This window comes from Perognathus longimembris, chromosome 28, assembly GCF_023159225.1.
Source record: "Perognathus longimembris pacificus isolate PPM17 chromosome 28, ASM2315922v1, whole genome shotgun sequence".
Lineage (NCBI taxonomy): Eukaryota > Metazoa > Chordata > Mammalia > Rodentia > Heteromyidae > Perognathus > Perognathus longimembris.
The window spans coordinates 102,225,696-102,232,947 of record NC_063188.1 but is presented as its reverse complement, the minus strand read 5'-3'; the positions used below and the strand labels follow the sequence as shown (position 1 = coordinate 102,232,947).

General features: G+C 38.2%; 1 non-coding gene across 1 annotated transcript; it reads right to left on the bottom strand.

The window, feature by feature from the left end:
* Positions 1-6,033: 6,033 nt before the first annotated feature.
* LOC125344375 lies at positions 6,034-6,142 on the bottom strand. Its single transcript, XR_007209507.1, has one exon. It is a non-coding gene; the product is annotated as a U6 spliceosomal RNA (small nuclear RNA).
* Between the last annotated feature and the right edge of the window lie 1,110 nt (positions 6,143-7,252).

The window sequence follows — 7,252 nt, the reverse complement described above, 5'->3', positions numbered from 1 at the left end:
TATTTTCAAGGCATTACTTGTCCTTCACATTACTTCTCTTTCTCTGTGAAACTATCACATGATTCTGCTATGAAGCAGCCCCCAAAGGAAGGGGTTGTGAGAAGTATCCACAAATGATTTTCTGGAGGACTTTTTCCTTGTGGGTTTCCTTGGGACATAACTGCCACAATTTCTTCCATCACCACAATCTCTGAAAGGAGGCTCTCAACTTCTCAGCATCTTTCTTTGTCTCTCTTCCTTGGCCCTACTCACTTTGGAGCCCAGTAAGCAACATATAATATAGATTTTCCTGGATCATTTTGCTTCAATAAGCATAAGAGAATATTTTTTGTTATGTGATCACAATATTTATCTTTTACCAATTTATCAATTTATGTATTAATTTATCAATTACCAAAGCTAATAATGATTCAGTCATCTGTTATGGACAATTGGCAACACAGAAGAGTAATTTTTTTTTTTTTTTTTGGCCATTCCTGGGACCTGGGCTCAGGGCCTGAGCACTGTCCCTGGCTTCTTTTTGCTCAAGGCTAGCACTCTGCCACCTGAGCCACAGCGCCCCTTCTGGCCGTTTTCCATATATGTGGTGCTGGGGAATGGAACCAAGAGCTTCATATGTAGGAGGCAAGCACTCTTGCCACTAGGCCATATTCCCAGCCCCATGAAGAGTAATTTTTGAATGAGGGATGCTCTTTAGTATATCAGACCAGACAGAGTGGTAGGAATAAATGATTAAGGAGGGATTGTAGATCTCAGAACTCCAGTTGATTTATACTAAGGTGGAGGCTCACTAAGTTGAAAAGGCAAATTATCTTCTCTACTTCATCAGTCCAGTGAGAAAGGAAATGTCTTCATTCCAGGTTCATCCTATGCTTCTTATCACAAGGTTTAACAGGTACTGGAGGGCTATGTATACCTCAAAGGGCTCATATCTGTCTCTCTGAGAAACAATATGAATAAAAAACTCATTGTACATTCTGAAGGGGAACATTAATGTCCATTTGTCATTCTTTAAATCAAAGACTTGGGAAAACCAATGATGCATATTTGTGTGTTTGTACATGAGCCAGGAATTGTCCATTAACCTTCTAAATGATCTGGTCACAGTCTTCTGAATTTGGAAGATCTGCCAAGGATGAAACAGCTTTTTCTGCTCAACTGGAACTGAGGGAAAGTGGTTTGGGACAGAGAGTGACAAGTTGAGGGAAATATAAAAATTACTACAACTCCCATCAGATTATTTAGAAGATCTTTAGCTCTAAGCTTATCTGGTCAAACTTCTCCTTGCTTAAAAATGAGTGCTCTCTAGTTACAGCTCCCATTTTTCAGTTTTCACTACATCCTAAGCACTATCCTCGGTACTTGATATATATTAGCTCATTCAGTTCCAAGAAACCTACGGAGTAAACAGGATTGTTATGTGCTCCTTGTTCTTGCTTTCACAAATGAGGAAAGTGAAATGCTGAAATGTTAAGGCAGAGCCAGTAACTGGAAGAATAAGAGCTTAATTCTGGGACATCTAGCTCTGGCCTGCACTCATGACTATTACGTTATACCAGCTTGAGATTGAAATACTGTGATTTGTAAACATTATGATATTGTCTATTATCTTGCATCCATGATTTAGCTCTGTTCCAACCTTTGTCCCATTGTCCTACTCGTGTCTATAGTTTGTCTCTCTTTCCAAATGATGCTAAGAGGCCTTGACAGCAAGGTCTGTTGTAGCCCCACAGTGTTTAGCCAGTGTTTATTAGCTATATGTCAATATCACAAGCCCAATACTTGGACAAGACCAAGGAGGCATTAACCTCCAGCGCCAAACTGAAGGAGCTAAAAAACCTCCCTTGACAATATGGATATTTTAAAGCACTGGGCTTTCTTTACAAAAATCAAAATAAGGATCAATAACAGTTGTAATCGGAGGCATGTAAGAACTTGAGGAGGTAAAAAGAAAAACCAGCCATAAGGTTCCTTCCTAAAGGTCAAAATGTCTGTTTTAATCATTGTGGAGTTTGTATACTCATTTTGATTTTTAAAACCAATATTGCATTGAAGTGTCTTTTTTTTTTAATTCATGACAGAGTTTTGTGGTGCTTCTTCCAAACGTGCTCCAAAATGAATGTCTCATTTGCCTCCCTCTAGTCCAGGCCCTGTGGATAATTGAATAAATGAGTTCATGTACCAGTGTTGATAGCTTACAGATGGGAAAATTGAGACCAAGGTGAAGAAAAACAGAAAGCTTTATTCAAGGCCACACAACCCATTGTGCCAATTTTGGGGCTATTAGAACATAGGCTTCATAATTCCTCATTTGTCTAACTCAATGCTTTAAAAATGGGAAGTGTGCTATGGCTAAGAATAACAAATGGCCCAAATAAATGAAACAGGTGGACCAGAAATGTAGCCAATTGTTTTAGAGGGTATTCTAATTTTAGCTTTACCAGACTCTTCTTTATGATAATTCACAGATGTGAGTTGACTGCCACCAGTTTAAAAGAATTAGTAGTAATTAACAAACATTATTTCTTGGATTTTTTCCTTTTTATTTTTAATAGAACTGTTAAAGGGATGTAATGAATGTGACTACCTCAAGACACCACTCACCAACTATGTTAAATTAACTACTAGATAAACCAGTGTTAAATGAAATGTCCACATGGTTCACTAAAAACAGAGAGTATGGTTTCTATTCTCAATCAATCATAGAAAAGACAAATAAAACAACACACACTAAATCAACAAACTTCAAAGTTGTAAGAGACATAGTTGCTAGGAACGTCTTTGCTTGCATGAGTCATCTGAAACTGGTTCTCTGTTATTTTAGGCAGGTTGGTAATGAGACTATCATTTACCAATACTGTGAAAAACCCCTCATAGAGTATGTCCTTCCTGCTAACAATGACTCATTTATTAAACTAACTTCCGCTTGGACGCCTATATGTATCAATACTATGATCTAAATGCTATGGCCCCCAAATTCTGATGTTGAAATCCCAAGTCCCAAGATGATGATATTAGGGAGTGGGACTTTTGAGGAGTAATTAGGTCATGGCTACTGCACACAATCCCTCCTGATTGGGATTATGACTTTATAAAGGAGACCCCGGGGAGATCTTACCTTTTCCCCCATATGAGGGCACAGAAAAAGAAAGCGATATATATGACCAAGGAGCAGCCTTGATCTTGATTTGCAAGCCTTTGGAATTGAAAGCTGTTTCTGTTGTGTAAAAATGACACAGGCAGCCAAACCACGGTGCTCACACCTGTAATCCTAGCTACTCAGGAGGCTGAGATCTGAGGATTGACGTTCAAAGCCAGCCTGGGCAGGAAAGTCCGTGAGACTCTTCAATAAACCACCAGAAAACCAAAAGTAGCACTGTGGCTCAAATAGCAGAGCTCTAGCCTTGAGCTGAAGAGCTGAGGGACAGAGCCCAGGCCTAGAGTTCCCCCAGGACCCCTCCCCCCTCAAAAAAAACTTACCCAGGCAATCGTAGCCTGAAAGGACTAAGACAACCAGTATGTATGCTGGATGCTAGATATATAGAAATGCATAGTTAGGACCCTACATTCAAGTGGGCTGGGGCAGGAGCTGTTAAGCATGAAAGAATTCTAATTCTCAGATCTAGCAGGAAGCATCAGAGCAGGTTTCTCAGAGAGAAGAAGAACATGCCAGTTTGTTTCATTGTTTGAAAGGGCCTAGTAGACAGCTTTTCCTGCCTGAGAGCTGAATCACTCATGAACTGTGACCAGGAAGTTGGCAATTGGAGACCAAAATATTACCTCTATCCTGATACAGTTGATATTGGAGACCATGAAATATGCCCACTAACAAATGGGAAATTTTGAACCCTCAAATTGAACTGACCTACCCACTCTGCATGCTCAGACCAGAGCCAACTTTGCTCATTCAGGAACAGATTCTGCCTTTGGAACAGTGAGATAAAATGGCAACTCCCTGGGGACAGCTTGCATCCAAAAATGATGGAGAAAAAAATGCATGTTCATGTATTGTTTGTATGGTGTTAATAGCATGACATAAGTGTGTGTGTGTGTGTGTGTGTGTGTATCAGTAAATTTTAAGTCCTCGTGGTGGTTAGTCAGTGCTTGAAATACTCAGTAGCCCCATTCCAGAAATATTTAATTGAAGCACTTTACATACTGGTATCTAAATCTATACCCAAAGAAATTGTTCATAAATATGTTCAAGAAGTAATTGTTTATTAGCAAAATGACTAGTGTTGGAGAGAGAGAGAGAGAGAAAAAAAAGGACAGAGTGAGAGAAAGATAGAGAGATAGAGAGAGAGAGATCTGCAGATAGGTTCCCAATCTGTATATATTCAATTCCTTACGTCAAATGTTAGAGTGTTTGTATATAGCATAGGTACACATGCATCTACCTTTATATCATCCCCAGATTAGTTATAATGTCTATACAATGTAGATGCTGCAAAAATAAACATTATACTGTATCATAATGATGGCAATGGGAAAGGTCAGTACAGCACAGTTTCAAAATCTAAAACTGGCTAAATCTGTAATGTAGAGGTCTAAGTATGCAGATTAGAAAGATTTCACAGATCCAATCACCTTTGCAGAAATGAAATATAAGGATCTGGCAAGATGAGCAGTCCAATATCTTTGGAGTAGTACCGTGGGTCTAATTCTCTTTGATCATGTCATGGAGGACTCTTTCAGAGATTTGATTATAGGATTGACTGGTCCTATCAGAGTTTTAATGCATCCGTGTTGGAGTAAACTTTTCTTGTAAGGTGCTTATTGAAATGTACTGGGACAGAAAATGAAATTCCCATAAATTTACAGTAACATGTTGCATAGTTGTGTTTAATCCTGCTTGCTGAGATATATCTGGTAGAATTTGATCTGAGACTGACTTTTATTTTACCACATCAGTTTATAGCTAAGTTTTAGGGTAGTGATGTATACTTTGCCCAACTTTTCCTTGATAAAGGTTACCAAAATGAACTAAAATAGTTTGTTTGCTGAGAATGACCACATTGGCTTAGGTCAGTTCATCACATCTTTCCCAAACTTACCAATCAAGGAAGTTATTCTTCCTTGATCACAGGAGTGGAAAGGGTAGAAGTACTGCACTGATACATGTCCCTTCACATGGAAAGGGAAATTAGTAGTAGGCAACAACAAGAGTTCCTCTCTAACAATACACAAAACATTGTTCCAGGCATTAGGAACAGCATATATTAAACAACAGAGGTCTGATTATTTATATGCTGGAAATTATACATCATTTGATATTCCTAGAGTATGAAAGGCACCAAAGAAAATGAATGAAGGCAGATATTTAGGCAAGGATCTGTCACCATTCTACACAAATCTTTTAAGAACCCATGAGTAATATTACTAATGGAATGGAAACTGGACAGTTTTCATACTTAAAATCTCACTTTATTGACAGTGTAGAGAGAAGCTGTGAGAAGGAAGGCAATGAGACTAGAGGCAGAGGGTTCAGGAAAGGGAGATAATGTAATAGTCTGAACTAAAATACTAGAAGGGAGATACTAGAAGGAGGAAAGAAAGAAATGGAAAAATCTAGTGACTAAGTGGTAGTACAGAGAAGAAGAGAGAGGCTTATAAAGTGAGGCCATCTCCATTTTCAAAGTATACAACTAGGCATATGTTTTAGAGAAATATCCAGTCTACAGATATTTATTGAGCCACTAACATATAAACAAAAAATTTATATTACTAACTATAAGTGGTGGATTCTATTTCCAGAGATGACTGCAACAAACACAAATCTCCAAGTATAAAATCCTCTCTGTGCCATGTATTTGGGTCCTAGAAACCAAGAAAACCTTGATGTCTTTCTATGTCCAGTAGATGATCAACCCCTGTTTAGGCAGTGCTTGGTATACGGTAGTTTCTCTGTAAATAACTGCTGAATAAATCTAAAAGAAATTTGTACCTCTGTGTGTTTAGTTATCCATTGTCATTTGCCAAATCACTCCCAAATTTAGCATCCTCAAGCAATTGACATTTTTTTCCATGTTGATAACAAATATTGAATGTTTCACAAATTTGCATGCCATACTTATGTAGGAGCCATGATAATCATCTCTATATTGTTCTATATTGCTTTAGTATACGTGCTGCTGAAATGAATATAATAGAGTTGTCATAGTTTCTGTGTAGAAAATGCAAGAACAGCTTGGCTGGGTGGTTCCACTTCAGATCATGTTCTAAGGGTATAATCAAGGTGTCAGATGGAACTACAGCTGTCTGAGACTTGTTGAGTCTGTACAATCCCTTCCCAAGTGTACTCAGACAGCTGTTGTGCAGAGGCTTCAGTTATTTGTCATGAAACATTTCTTTATAGGCTTGCTCATAAATGGCAGATGGCAGGTCCAAGAGCAGATGATGATGATGATGATGATGAAGATGGTGATGATGATGGTGATGATGTGTGTGAGAACCAGACAGACAAAGGTTCCATACAACCTTTTATAATGAAGTTTCAAGATATAAACGATCATTTGTGCCTTATTCTATATACTAGCAACAGATCGCTACTGGATCGGGCCGTGTCTCCAGAGAAAAGTATTACCCAATATACTATTAGGGAGAAAGGACCATCGGGGACCATCATGGAAGCTATCTACTGCACCTTGTGACTTAAGTACTTATACAAATAGCAGCCTGAAAATATTCAAATAAATGTGTCCTACACTGTGAAAGTGATTATATACAATGGATACACCTTTCTCTCGTAGTTTTGCAAGCACTATGGTAACACTACTACCAATTTTGCTCTTCACATGCAAAAGTCACTGCTGTGGGTAAATAGATAATAATAGCAACCACCTTGTTATCTCAGAGCCCAGTTAAAGTCAGGCAGATTGCCCTATGGCACTCTTTGTTTTTGTGTTTTGAAGTACACAACTTTCCTTGGACTACAATGAAATTGGGTTTGTTTTGCTTTCTTGTTTTTTTAAAACTCCATCTTCACCAACCCAGCAAAACAAGACACCAGGTTGAATCTAAGGAGAAAAAGAATTAATGGACTCTGTTAGTCCACTTTATAATCTTGCTCCCAGATAATCAGGGGTAAGTAAAGCAAAGTGTTTCTATCTATAGGAAAGAATTTCCCCATGAAGATAGACTGAGTTGTCCAGGATTTTTTCTTTCTGGAAGGGAAAAAAGTAAAGGCAGATTTCTTGCTTTAAAATACACGTGTTTTTCTCTTTCATGAAAATGTTAAAGAAAAAAAAGGCAA